Genomic DNA, 15,329 nt, shown 5'->3' with positions numbered 1-15,329 from the left:
CTCTATGGGATAGAGGACAGATTGAGGACAGAGGGGTGATGTATCTCTATGGGATAGAGGACAGAGGGGTGATGTATCTCTATGGGATAGAGGACAGATTGAGGACAGAGGGGTGATGTATCTCTATGGGATAGAGGACAGAGGGGTGATGTATCTCTATGGGATAGAGGACAGAGAGTGGACAGAGGGGTGATGTATCCTTTTGGTATAGAGGACAGAGAGAGGGCAGAGGAGTGATGTGTCAATTTGGGATAGAGGACAGATAGAGGACAGAGAGGGGACAGAAGGGTGATGTATCTCTATGGGACAGAGGAAAGAGAGGTGATGTATCGCTATGGGATAGTGGACAGAGGGGTGATGTATCTCTATGGGATAGAGGACAGAGAGAGGACAGAGGGGTGATGTATCTCTATGGGATAGAGGACAGATAGAGGACAGGGGGGTAATGTATCTCTATGGGATAGAGGACAGATAGAGGACAGAGGGATGATGTATCTCTATGGGACAGAGGACAGAGGGTTGCTGTATCGCTATGGGATAGAGGACAGAGGGGTGATGTATCTCTATGGGATAGAGGACAGATAGAGGACAGAGGGGTGATGTATCTCTATTGGATAGAGGACAGAGAGGGGACAGAGGGGTGATGTATCTTTATTGGATAGAGGACCGATAGAGGACAGAGGGGTGAAGTATCTCTATGGGATAGAGGACAGAGGGGTGATGTATCTCTATGGGATAGAGGACAGAACGAGGACAGAGGGGTGATGTATCTCTGTGGGATAGAGGACAGAGGGGTGATGTATCTCTATGGGATAGAGGACAGAGAGTGGACAGAGGGGTGATGTATCCTTATGGGATAGAGGACAGATAGAGGACAGAGGGGTGATGTGTCTCTATGGGATAGAGGACAGAGGGGTGATGTATCTCTATGGGATAGTGGACAGATAGAGGACAGAGCGTTGATGTATCTCTATGGGATAGAGGACAGAGGGGTGATGTATCTCTATGGGATAGAGGACAGATAGAGGACAGAGGGGTGATGTATCTCTGTGGGATAGAGGACAGAGAGAGGACAGAGGGGTGATGTATCTCTATGGGATAGAGGACAGAGGGGTGATGTATCTCTATGGGATAGAGGACAGAGGGGTGATGTATCTCTATGGGATAGAGGACAGATAGAGGACAGAGGGGTGATGTATCTCTATGGGATAGAGGACAGATAGAGGACAGAGGGGTTATGTATCTCTATGGGATAGAGGACAGATAGAGGACAGAGGGGTGATGTATCTCTATGGGATAGAGGACAGACAGAGGACAGAGGGGTTAAGTATCTCTATGGGATGGAGGACAGAGGGGTGATGTATCTCTATGGGATAGAGGACAGAGGGGTGATGTATCTCTATGGGATAGAGGACAGAGAGAGGACAGAGGGGTGATGTATCTCTATGGGATAGAGGACAGAGGGGTGATGTATCTCTATGGGATAGAGGACAGAGGGGTGATGTATCTCTATGGGATAGAGGACAGATAGAGGACAGAGGGGTGATGTATCTCTATGGGATATAGGACTGAGAGAGGACAGAGGGGTGATGTATCTCTATGGGATAGAGGACAGAGGGGTGATGTGTCAATATGGGATAGAGGACAGAGGGGTGATGTATCTCTATGGGATAGAGGACAGAGGGGTGATGTGTCAATATGGGATAGAGGACAGAGGGGTGATGTATCTCTATGGGATAGAGGACAGAGGGGTGATGTATCTCTATGGGATAGAGGACAGAGGGGTGATGTATCTCTATGGGATAGAGGACAGATAGAGGACAGAGGGTGATGTATCTCTATGGGATAGAGGACAGAGGGGTGATGTGTCAATATGGGATAGAGGACAGAGGGGTGATGTATCTCTATGGGATAGAGGACAGAGGGGTGATGTGTCAATATGGGATAGAGGACAGAGGGGTGATGTATCTCTATGGGATAGAGGACAGAGGGGTGATGTATCTCTATGGGATAGAGGACAGAGGGGTGATGTGTCAATATGGGATAGAGGACAGATAGAGGACAGAGGGGTGATGTATCACTATGGGACAGAGGAAAGAGAGGTGATGTATCTCTATGGGATAGAGGACAGATAGAGGACAGAGGACAGAGGGGTGATGTATCTCGATGGGATAGTGGACAGAGGGGTGATGTATCGCTATGGGATAGAGGACAGAGGGGTGATGTATCTCTATGGGATAGAGGACAGAGAGAGGACAGAGGGGTGATGTATCTCTGTGGGATAGAGGACAGAGAGAGGAACGAGGGGTGATGTATCTCTATGGGATAGAGGACAGATAGAGGACAGAGGGGTGTTGTATCTCTATGGGATAGAGGACAGAGAGAGGACAGAGGGGTGATGTATCTCTATGGGATAGAGCACAGAGGGGTGATGGATCTCTATGGGATAGAGGACAGATAGAGGACAGAGGGGTGATGTATCTCTATGGGATAGAGGACAGAGGGGTGATGTATCTCTATGGGATAGAGGACAGAGGGGTGATGTATCTATATGGGATAGAGGACAGATAGAGGACAGAGGGGTGATGTATCTCTATGGGATAGAGGACAGATAGAGGACAGAGGGGTGATGTATCTCTATGGGATAGAGGACAGACAGAGTACAGAGGGGTGATGTATCTCTATGGGATAGAGGACAGACAGAGGACAGAGGGGTTAAGTATCTCTATGGGATAGAGGACAGAGGGGTGATGTATCTCTATGGGATAGAGGACAGAGGGGTGATGTATCTCTATTGGATAGAGGACAGAGAGAGGACAGAGGGGTGATGTATCTCTATGGGATAGAGGACAGAGGGGTGATGTATCTCTATGGGATAGAGGACAGAGGGGTGATGTATCTCTATGGGATAGAGGACAGATAGAGGACAGAGGGGTGATGTATCTCTATGGGATAGAGGACAGAACGAGGACAGAGGGGTGATGTATCTCTGTGGGATAGAGGACAGAGGGGTGATGTATCTCTATGGGATAGAGGACAGAGAGTGGACAGAGGGGTGATGTATCCTTATGGGATAGAGGACAGATAGAGGACAGAGGGGTGATGTGTCTCTATGGGATAGAGGACAGAGGGGTGATGTATCTCTATGGGATAGTGGACAGATAGAGGACAGAGCGTTGATGTATCTCTATGGGATAGAGGACAGAGGGGTGATGTATCTCTATGGGATAGAGGACAGATAGAGGACAGAGGGGTGATGTATCTCTGTGGGATAGAGGACAGAGAGAGGACAGAGGGGTGATGTATCTCTATGGGATAGAGGACAGAGGGGTGATGTATCACTATGGGATAGAGGACAGAGGGGTGATGTATCTCTATGGGATAGAGGACAGATAGAGGACAGAGGGGTGATGTATCTCTATGGGATAGAGGACAGATAGAGGACAGAGGGGTGATGTATCTCTATGGGATAGAGGACAGATAGAGGACAGAGGGGTGATGTATCTCTATGGGATAGAGGACAGACAGAGGACAGAGGGGTTAAGTATCTCTATGGGATGGAGGACAGAGGGGTGATGTATCTCTATGGGATAGAGGACAGAGGGGTGATGTATCTCTATGGGATAGAGGACAGAGAGAGGACAGAGGGGTGATGTATCTCTATGGGATAGAGGACAGATAGAGGACAGAGGGGTGATGTATCTCTATGGGATATAGGACTGAGAGAGGACAGAGGGGTGATGTATCTCTATGGGATAGAGGACAGATAGAGGACAGATGGGTGATGTATCTATATGGGATAGAGGACAGAGGGGTGATGTGTCAATATGGGATAGAGGACAGAGGGGTGATGTATCTCTATGGGATAGAGGACAGAGGGGTGATGTATCTCTATGGGATAGAGGACTGAGAGAGGACAGAGGGGTGATGTATCTCTATGGGATAGAGGACAGATAGAGGACAGATGGGTGATGTATCTCTATGGGATAGAGGACAGAGGGGTGATGTGTCAATATGGGATAGAGGACAGAGGGGTGATGTATCTCTATGGGATAGAGGACAGAGGGGTGATGTATCTCTATGGGATAGAGGACAGAGGGGTGATGTGTCAATATGGGATAGAGGACAGATAGAGGACAGAGGGGTGATGTATCTCTATGGGATAGAGGACAGATAGAGGACAGAGGACAGAGGGGTGATGTATCTCGATGGGATAGTGGACAGAGGGGTGATGTATCGCTATGGGATAGAGGACAGAGGGGTGATGTATCTCTATGGGATAGAGGACAGAGAGAGGACAGAGGGGTGATGTATCTCTGTGGGATAGAGGACAGAGAGAGGACAGAGGGGTGATGTATCTCTATGGGATAGAGGACAGATAGAGGACAGAGGGGTGATGTATCTATATGGGATAGAGGACAGAGGGGTGATGTATCTCTATGGGATAGAGGACAGATAGAGGACAGAGGGGTGATGTATCTCTATGGGATAGAGGACAGATAGAGGACAGAGGGGTGATGTATCTCTATGGGATAGAGGACATACAGAGTACAGAGGGGTGATGTATCTCTATGGGATAGAGGACAGACAGAGGACAGAGGGGTTAAGTATCTCTATGGGATAGAGGACAGAGGGGTGATGTATCTCTATGGGATAGAGGACAGAGGGGTGATGTATCTCTATTGGATAGAGGACAGAGAGAGGACAGAGGGGTGATGTATCTCTATGGGATAGAGGACAGAGGGGTGATGTATCTCTATGGGATAGAGGACAGATAGAGGACAGAGGGGTGATGTATCTCTATGGGATAGAGGACAGAACGAGGACAGAGGGGTGATGTATCTCTGTGGGATAGAGGACAGAGGGGTGATGTATCTCTATGGGATAGAGGACAGAGAGTGGACAGAGGGGTGATGTATCCTTATGGGATAGAGGACAGATAGAGGACAGAGGGGTGATGTGTCTCTATGGGATAGAGGACAGAGGGGTGATGTATCTCTATGGGATAGTGGACAGATAGAGGACAGAGCGTTGATGTATCTCTATGGGATAGAGGACAGAGGGGTGATGTATCTCTATGGGATAGAGGACAGATAGAGGACAGAGGGGTGATGTATCTCTGTGGGATAGAGGACAGAGAGAGGACAGAGGGGTGATGTATCTCTATGGGATAGAGGACAGAGGGGTGATGTATCTCTATGGGATAGAGGACAGAGGGGTGATGTATCTCTATGGGATAGAGGACAGATATAGGACAGAGGGGTGATGTATCTCTATGGGATAGAGGACAGATAGAGGACAGAGGGGTGATGTATCTCTATGGGATAGAGGACAGATAGAGGACAGAGGGGTGATGTATCTCTATGGGATAGAGGACAGACAGAGGACAGAGGGGTTAAGTATCTCTATGGGATGGAGGACAGAGGGGTGATGTATCTCTATGGGATAGAGGACAGAGGGGTGATGTATCTCTATGGGATAGAGGACAGAGAGAGGACAGAGGGGTGATGTATCTCTATGGGATAGAGGACAGAGGGGTGATGTATCTCTATGGGATAGAGTACAGAGGGGTGATGTATCTCTATGGGATAGAGGACAGATAGAGGACAGAGGGGTGATGTATCTCTATGGGATATAGGACTGAGAGAGGACAGAGGGGTGATGTATCTCTATGGGATAGAGGACAGATAGAGGACAGATGGGTGATGTATCTATATGGGATAGAGGACAGAGGGGTGATGTATCTCTATGGGATAGAGGACAGATAGAGGACAGAGGGTGATGTATCTCTATGGGATAGAGGACAGAGGGGTGATGTGTCAATATGGGATAGAGGACAGAGGGGTGATGTATCTCTATGGGATAGAGGACAGAGGGGTGATGTGTCAATATGGGATAGAGGACAGAGGGGTGATGTATCTCTATGGGATAGAGGACAGAGGGGTGATGTATCTCTATGGGATAGGGGACAGAGGGGTGATGTGTCAATATGGGATAGAGGACAGATAGAGGACAGAGGGGTGATGTATCACTATGGGACAGAGGAAAGAGAGGTGATGTATCTCTATGGGATAGAGGACAGATAGAGGACAGAGGACAGAGGGGTGATGTATCTCGATGGGATAGTGGACAGAGGGGTGATGTATCGCTATGGGATAGAGGACAGAGGGGTGATGTATCTCTGTGGGATAGAGGACAGAGAGAGGACAGAGGGGTGATGTATCTCTATGGGATAGAGGACAGATAGAGGACAGAGGGGTGATGTATCTCTATGGGATAGAGGACAGAGAGAGGACAGAGGGGTGATGTATCTCTATGGGATAGAGGACAGAGAGAGGACAGAGGGGTGATGTATCTCTATGGGATAGAGCACAGAGGGGTGATGGATCTCTATGGGATAGAGGACAGATAGAGGACAGAGGGGTGATGTATCTCTATGGGATAGAGGACAGAGGGGTGATGTATCTCTATGGGATAGAGGACAGAGGGGTGATGTATCTCTATGGGATAGAGGACAGATAGAGGACAGAGGGGTGATGTATCTCTATGGGATAGAGGACAGATAGAGGACAGAGGGGTGATGTATCTCTATGGGATAGAGGACAGACAGAGTACAGAGGGGTGATGTATCTCTATGGGATAGAGGACAGACAGAGGACAGAGGGGTTAAGTATCTCTATGGGATAGAGGACAGAGGCGTGATGTATCTCTATGGGATAGAGGACAGAGGGGTGATGTATCTCTATTGGATAGAGGACAGAGAGAGGACAGAGGGGTGATGTATCTCTATGGGATAGAGGACAGAGGGGTGATGTATCTCTATGGGATAGAGGACAGAGGGGTGATGTATCTCTATTGGATAGAGGACAGATAGAGGACAGAGGGGTGATGTATCTCTATGGGATAGAGGACAGAGGGGTGATGTGTCAATATGGGATAGAGGACAGAGGGGTGATGTATCTCTATGGGATAGAGGACAGAGGGGTGATGTATCTCTATGGGATATAGGACTGAGAGAGGACAGAGGGGTGATGTATCTCTATGGGATAGAGGACAGAACGAGGACAGATGGGTGATGTATCTATATGGGATAGAGGACAGAGGGGTGATGTATCTCTATGGGATAGAGGACAGATAGAGGACAGAGGGTGATGTATCTCTATGGGATAGAGGACAGAGGGGTGATGTGTCAATATGGGATAGAGGACAGAGGGGTGATGTATCTCTATGGGATAGAGGACAGAGGGGTGATGTATCTCTATGGGATAGAGGACAGAGGGGTGATGTGTCAATATGGGATAGAGGACAGATAGAGGACAGAGGGGTGATGTATCACTATGGGACAGAGGAAAGAGAGGTGATGTATCTCTATGGGATAGAGGACAGATAGAGGACAGAGGGGTGATGTATCTCGATGGGATAGTGGACAGAGGGGTGATGTATCGCTATGGGATAGAGGACAGAGGGGTGATGTATCTCTATGGGATAGAGGACAGAGAGAGGACAGAGGGGTGATGTATCTCTGTGGGATAGAGGACAGAGAGAGGACAGAGGGGTGATGTATCTCTATGGGATAGAGGACAGATAGAGGACAGAGGGGTGATGTATCTCTATGGGATAGAGGACAGAGAGAGGACAGAGGGGTGATGTATCTCTATGGGATAGAGGACAGAGAGAGGACAGAGGGGTGATGTATCTCTATGGGATAGAGCACAGAGGGGTGATGGATCTCTATGGGATAGAGGACAGACAGAGTACAGAGGGGTGATGTATCTCTATGGGATAGAGAACAGACAGAGGACAGAGGGGTTAAGTATCTCTATGGGATAGAGGACAGAGGGGTGATGTATCTCTATGGGATAGAGGACAGAGGGGTGATGTATCTCTATTGGATAGAGGACAGAGAGAGGACAGAGGGGTGATGTATCTCTATGGGATAGAGGACAGAGGGGTGATGTATCTCTATGGGATATAGGACAGAGGGGTGATGTATCTCTATGGGATAGAGGACAGATAGAGGACAGAGGGGTGATGTATCTCTATGGGATAGAGGACAGAACGAGGACAGAGGGGTGATGTATCTCTATGGGATATAGGACTGAGAGAGGACAGAGGGGTGATGTATCTCTATGGGATAGAGGACAGAACGAGGACAGATGGGTGATGTATCTATATGGGATAGAGGACAGAACGAGGACAGAGGGGTGATGTATCTCTATGGGATAGAGGACAGAGGGGTGATGTGTCAATATGGGATAGAGGACAGAGGGGTGATGTATCTCTATGGGATAGAGGACAGAGGGATGATGTATCTCTAAGGGATAGAGGACAGAGGGGTGATGTGTCAATATGGGATAGAGGACAGATAGAGGACAGAGGGGTGATGTATCACTATGGGACAGAGGAAAGAGAGGTGATGTATCTCTATGGGATAGAGGACAGAGGGATGATGTATCTCTAAGGGATAGAGGACAGAGGGGTGATGTGTCAATATGGGATAGAGGACAGATAGAGGACAGAGGGGTGATGTATCACTATGGGACAGAGGAAAGAGAGGTGATGTATCTCTATGGGATAGAGGACAGATAGAGGACAGAGGGGTGATGTATCTCGATGGGATAGTGGACAGAGGGGTGATGTATCGCTATGGGAAAGAGGACAGAGGGGTGATGTATCTCTATGGGATAGAGGACAGAGAGAGGACAGAGGGGTGATGTATCTCTATGGGATAGAGGACAGAGGGGTGATGTGTCAATATGGGATAGAGGACAGAGGGGTGATGTATCTCTATGGGATAGAGGACAGAGGGATGATGTATCTCTAAGGGATAGAGGACAGAGGGGTGATGTGTCAATATGGGATAGAGGACAGATAGAGGACAGAGGGGTGATGTATCACTATGGGACAGAGGAAAGAGAGGTGATGTATCTCTATGGGATAGAGGACAGATAGAGGACAGAGGGGTGATGTATCTCGATGGGATAGTGGACAGAGGGGTGATGTATCGCTATGGGAAAGAGGACAGAGGGGTGATGTATCTCTATGGGATAGAGGACAGAGAGAGGACAGAGGGGTGATGTATCTCTGTGGGATAGAGGACAGAGAGAGGACAGAGGGGTGATGTATCTCTATGGGATAGAGGACAGATAGAGGACAGAGGGGTGATGTATCTCTATGGGATAGAGGACAGAGAGAGGACAGAGGGGTGATGTATCTCTATGGGATAGAGGACAGAGAGAGGACAGAGGGGTGATGTATCTCTATGGGATAGAGGACAGAGGGGTGATGTGTCAATATGGGATAGAGGACAGAGAGAGGACAGAGGGGTGATGTATCCCTATGGGATAGAGGACAGAAAGGGGACAGAGGGGTTATGTGTCTCTATCGGATAGAGGACAGAACGAGGACAGGGGGGTGATGTATCTATATGGAATAGAGGACAGCGGGGTGATGTATCTCTATGGGATAGAGGACAGATAGAGGACAGAGGAGTGATGTATCTCTATGGGATAGAGGACAGAGAGGTGATGTATCTCTATGGGATAGAGGACAGAGGGGTGATGTATCTCTATGGGATAGAGGACAGAGGGGTGATGTATCTCTATGGGATAGAGGACAGAGGGGTGATGTATCTCTATGGGATAGAGGACAGATAGAGGACAGAGGGGTGATGTATCTCTATGGGATAGAGGACAGATAGAGGACAGAGGGGTGATGTATCTCTATGGGATAGAGGACAGATAGAGGACAGAGGGGTGATGTTTATCTATGGGATAGAGGACAGAGGGGTGATGTGTCTCTATGGGATAGAGGACATAGGGGTGATGTATCTCTATGGGATAGAGGACAGATAGAGGACAGAGGGGTGATGTGTCTCTATGGGATAGAGGACATAGGGGTGATGTGTCTATGGGATAGAGGACAGAGAGAGGACAGAGGGGTGATGTGTCAATATGGGATAGAGGACAGAGAGAGGACAGAGGGGTGATGTGTCAATATGGGATAGAGGACAGATAGAGGACAGAGGGGTGATGTATCTCTATGGGATAGAGGACAGAGAGGGGACAGAGGGGTGATGTATCCCTATGGGATAGAGGACAGAGAGAGGACAGAGGGGTGATGTGTCAATATGGGATAGAGGACAGAGGAGTGATGTGTCTCCATGGGATAGAGGACTGAGGGGTGATGTGTCTATGGGATAGAGGACAGAGGTGTGATGTGTCTATGGGATAGAGGACAGAGGGGTGATGTATCTCTATGGGATAGAGGACAGAGAGGGGACAGAGGGGTGATGTATCCCTATGGGATAGAGGACAGAGAGAGGACAGAGGGGTGATGTGTCAATATGGGATAGAGGACAGAGGAGTGATGTGTCTCCATGGGATAGAGGACTGAGGGGTGATGTGTCTATGGGATAGAGGACAGAGGTGTGATGTGTCTATGGGATAGAGGACAGAGGGGTGATGTGTCTATGGGATAGAGGACAGAGGGGTGATGTGTCTATGGGATAGAGGACAGAGAGGGTGATGTAGGTCAATGATATAGGGGACAGATAGGGGTGATATACATATAGGGGTAATGTAGCTCTATGGTATTGAGGACAGATAGGGTGATGCAGCTCTATGATATAGGGGACAGATAGGGGTGATATACATACGTGGTAATTTAGCTCTATTGTATAGAGGACAGATACGGGTAATGTAGCTCCTGGGTACAGGGGACAGATAGGGGTGATGCAGCTCCATGGTATAGGGGACAGATAGGGGTAGTTTAGCTCCATGGTATAGGGGACAGATAGGGGTAGTTTAGCTCCTGGGTACAGGGGACAGATACGGGTAATGTAGCTCCTGGGTATAGGGGACAGATAGGGGTAGTTTAGCTCCATGGTATAGGGGACAGATAGGGGTAGTTTAGCTCCATGGTATAGGGGACAGATAGGGGTAGTTTAGCTCCATGGTATAGGGGACAGATAGGGGTAGTTTAGCTCCATGGTATAGGGGACAGATAGGGGTAGTTTAGCTCCATGGTATAGGGGACAGATAGGGGTAGTTTAGCTCCATGGTATAGGGGACAGATAGGGGTAGTTTAGCTCCATGGTATAGGGGACAGATAGGGGTAGTTTAGCTCCATGGTACAGGGGACAGATAGGGGTAGTTTAGCTCCATGGTATAGGGGACAGATAGGGGTAGTTTAGCTCCATGGTATAGGGGACAGATAGGGGTAGTTTAGCTCCTGGGTACAGGGGACAGATAGGGGTAGTTTAGCTCCATGGTATAGGGGACAGATAGGGGTAGTTTAGCTCCTGGGTACAGGGGACAGATAGGGGTAGTTTAGCTCCTGGGTATAGGGGACAGATAGGGGTAGTTTAGCTCCATGGTACAGGGGACAGATAGGGGTAGTTTAGCTCCATGGTATAGGGGACAGATAGGGGTAGTTTAGCTCCATGGTATAGGGGACAGATAGGGGTAGTTTAGCTCCATGGTATAGGGGACAGATAGGGGTAGTTTAGCTCCATGGTATAGGGGACAGATAGGGGTAGTTTAGCTCCTGGGTACAGGGGACAGATACGGGTAATGTAGCTCCTGGGTATAGGGGACAGATAGGGGTAGTTTAGCTCCATGGTATAGGGGACAGATAGGGGTAGTTTAGCTCCATGGTACAGGGGACAGATAGGGGTAGTTTAGCTCCATGGTATAGGGGACAGATAGGGGTAGTTTAGCTCCATGGTATAGGGGACAGATAGGGGTAGTTTAGCTCCATGGTATAGGGGACAGATAGGGGTAGTTTAGCTCCATGGTATAGGGGACAGATAGGGGTAGTTTAGCTCCATGGTATAGGGGACAGATAGGGGTAGTTTAGCTCCATGGTATAGGGGACAGATAGGGGTAGTTTAGCTCCATGGTATAGGGGACAGATAGGGGTAGTTTAGCTCCATGGTATAGGGGACAGATAGGGGTAGTTTAGCTCCATGGTATAGGGGACAGATAGGGGTAGTTTAGCTCCATGGTATAGGGGACAGATAGGGGTAGTTTAGCTCCATGGTATAGGGGACAGATAGGGGTAGTTTAGCTCCATGGTATAGGGGACAGATAGGGGTAGTTTAGCTCCATGGTATAGGGGACAGATAGGGGTAGTTTAGCTCCATGGTATAGGGGACAGATAGGGGTAGTTTAGCTCCATGGTATAGGGGACAGATAGGGGTAGTTTAGCTCCATGGTACAGGGGACAGATAGGGGTAGTTTAGCTCCATGGTATAGGGGACAGATAGGGGTAGTTTAGCTCCATGGTATAGGGGACAGATAGGGGTAGTTTAGCTCCATGGTATAGGGGACAGATAGGGGTAGTTTAGCTCCATGGTACAGGGGACAGATACGGGTAGTTTAGCTCCATGGTATAGGGGACAGATAGGGGTAGTTTAGCTCCATGGTATAGGGGACAGATAGGGGTAGTTTAGCTCCATGGTATAGGGGACAGATAGGGGTAGTTTAGCTCCATGGTATAGGGGACAGATAGGGGTAGTTTAGCTCCATGGTATAGGGGACAGATAGGGGTAGTTTAGCTCCATGGTATAGGGGACAGATAGGGGTAGTTTAGCTCCTGGGTACAGGGGACAGATACGGGTAATGTAGCTCCTGGGTATAGGGGACAGATAGGGGTAGTTTAGCTCCATGGTATAGGGGACAGATAGGGGTAGTTTAGCTCCATGGTACAGGGGACAGATAGGGGTAGTTTAGCTCCATGGTATAGGGGACAGATAGGGGTAGTTTAGCTCCATGGTATAGGGGACAGATAGGGGTAGTTTAGCTCCATGGTATAGGGGACAGATAGGGGTAGTTTAGCTCCATGGTATAGGGGACAGATAGGGGTAGTTTAGCTCCATGGTATAGGGGACAGATAGGGGTAGTTTAGCTCCATGGTATAGGGGACAGATAGGGGTAGTTTAGCTCCATGGTATAGGGGACAGATAGGGGTAGTTTAGCTCCATGGTATAGGGGACAGATAGGGGTAGTTTAGCTCCATGGTATAGGGGACAGATAGGGGTAGTTTAGCTCCATGGTATAGGGGACAGATAGGGGTAGTTTAGCTCCATGGTATAGGGGACAGATAGGGGTAGTTTAGCTCCATGGTATAGGGGACAGATAGGGGTAGTTTAGCTCCATGGTATAGGGGACAGATAGGGGTAGTTTAGCTCCATGGTATAGGGGACAGATAGGGGTAGTTTAGCTCCATGGTATAGGGGACAGATAGGGGTAGTTTAGCTCCATGGTACAGGGGACAGATAGGGGTAGTTTAGCTCCATGGTATAGGGGACAGATAGGGGTAGTTTAGCTCCATGGTATAGGGGACAGATAGGGGTAGTTTAGCTCCATGGTATAGGGGACAGATAGGGGTAGTTTAGCTCCATGGTATAGGGGACAGATAGGGGTAGTTTAGCTCCATGGTATAGGGGACAGATAGGGGTAGTTTAGCTCCATGGTATAGGGGACAGATAGGGGTAGTTTAGCTCCATGGTACAGGGGACAGATAGGGGTAGTTTAGCTCCATGGTATAGGGGACAGATAGGGGTAGTTTAGCTCCATGGTATAGGGGACAGATAGGGGTAGTTTAGCTCCATGGTATAGGGGACAGATAGGGGTAGTTTAGCTCCATGGTATAGGGGACAGATAGGGGTAGTTTAGCTCCATGGTATAGGGGACAGATAGGGGTAATGTAGCTCCATGGTATAGGGGACAGATAGGTGTAATGTAGATCTATGGTATAGAGAACAGAGAGGGTGATGTAGGTCAATGGTATAGAGGACAGATAGGGGTGATGCAGCTCTATGATATAGGGGACAGATAGGGTGATGCAGCTCTATGATATAGAGGACAGATAGGGTGATGCAGCTCTATGATATAGGGGACAGATAGGGTGATGCAGCTCTATGATATAGAGGACAGATAGGGTGATGCAGCTCTATGATATAGGGGACAGATAGGGTGATGCAGCTCTATGATATAGAGGACAGATAGGGTGATGCAGCTCTATGATATAGAGGACAGATAGGGGACAGTTAGAGGACAAATAGGAGTGATATACATATAGGGGTAATGTAGCTCTATGGAATAGGGGACAGGTAGGGGACAAATTTGTGTGATGTGTCTATGGGATAGAGGACAGAGAGGGGACAGAGGGGAGAGAGAGAGGGGTGATGTATCTCCATGGTATAGGGGACAGATAGGGGTAGTTTAGCTCCATGGTATAGGGGACAGATAGGGGTAATGTAGCTCTATGATATAGGGGACGGATAGGGACAGATAGGGGTGATATACATATGGGGTGATGTATCTATATGGTATAGAGGACAGAGAGGGTAATGTAGCTCTATGGTATAGAGTACAGATAGGGGACAGATAGGGGTGATATACATATAGGGGTAATGTAGCTCTATGGTATAGAGGACAGATAGGGTGATGCAGCTCTATGATATAGGGGACAGATAGGGGACAGATAGGGGTGATATACATATAGGGGTAATGTAGCTCTATGGTATAGAGTACAGAGAGGGTAATGTAGCTCTATGGTATAGAGGACAGATAGGGGACAGTTCGGGGACAGATAGGGGTGATATACATATAGCGGTAATGTATCTCTATGATATAGGGGACAGATAGGGGTGATATACATATAGGGGTAATGTATCTCTATGATATAGGGGACAGATAGGGGTGATATACATATCGCGGTAATGTATCTCTATGATATAGGGGACAGATAGGGGTGATATACATATCGCGGTAATGTATCTCTATGATATAGGGGACAGATAGGGGTGATATACATATAGGGGTAATGTATCTCTATGATATAGGGGACAGATAGGGGTGATATACATATAGCGGTAATGTATCTCTATGATATAGGGGACAGATAGGGGTGATATACATATAGGGGTAATGTAGCTCTATGATATAGGGGACCGTTATGGGACAGATAGGGGTGATATACATATCGCGGTAATGTATCTCTATGATATAGGGGACAGATAGGGGTGATATACATATAGGGGTAATGTAGCTCTATGATATAGGGGACCGTTAGGGGACAGATAGGGGTGATATACATATAGCGGTAATGTATCTCTATGATATAGGGGACAGTTAGGGGTGATGTCAAGGACTCTTGTGTGAATGCTATAGTTTTAGTAACTATAAATAATTAACATTCATTCTTCTCTGTTTTCTATTAAAATTAATGTTTGTGAATTCAAATGCTGCGCAATTCTGCTGTTTGCCGATGTGTTTGTGGGTGCTACTGTATTTTGTGTTGACATTTCTATTTATAATGTG

At 48.0% G+C, this 15,329-nt stretch overlaps 1 protein-coding gene across 1 annotated transcript in view; it reads right to left on the bottom strand.

The window, feature by feature from the left end:
* Positions 1-15,329, bottom strand: part of cfap92 (cilia and flagella associated protein 92 (putative)) — a 213,822-nt gene that overhangs the window by 196,868 nt on the left and 1,625 nt on the right. The window lies entirely within an intron of this gene.

This window comes from Oncorhynchus masou, chromosome 6 (genome assembly GCF_036934945.1).
Source record: "Oncorhynchus masou masou isolate Uvic2021 chromosome 6, UVic_Omas_1.1, whole genome shotgun sequence".
In the NCBI taxonomy this organism is placed as follows: Eukaryota; Metazoa; Chordata; class Actinopteri; order Salmoniformes; family Salmonidae; genus Oncorhynchus; species Oncorhynchus masou.
Note: the sequence above shows the minus strand (reverse complement) of the source record. Positions and strands in the feature narration are given on the sequence as shown.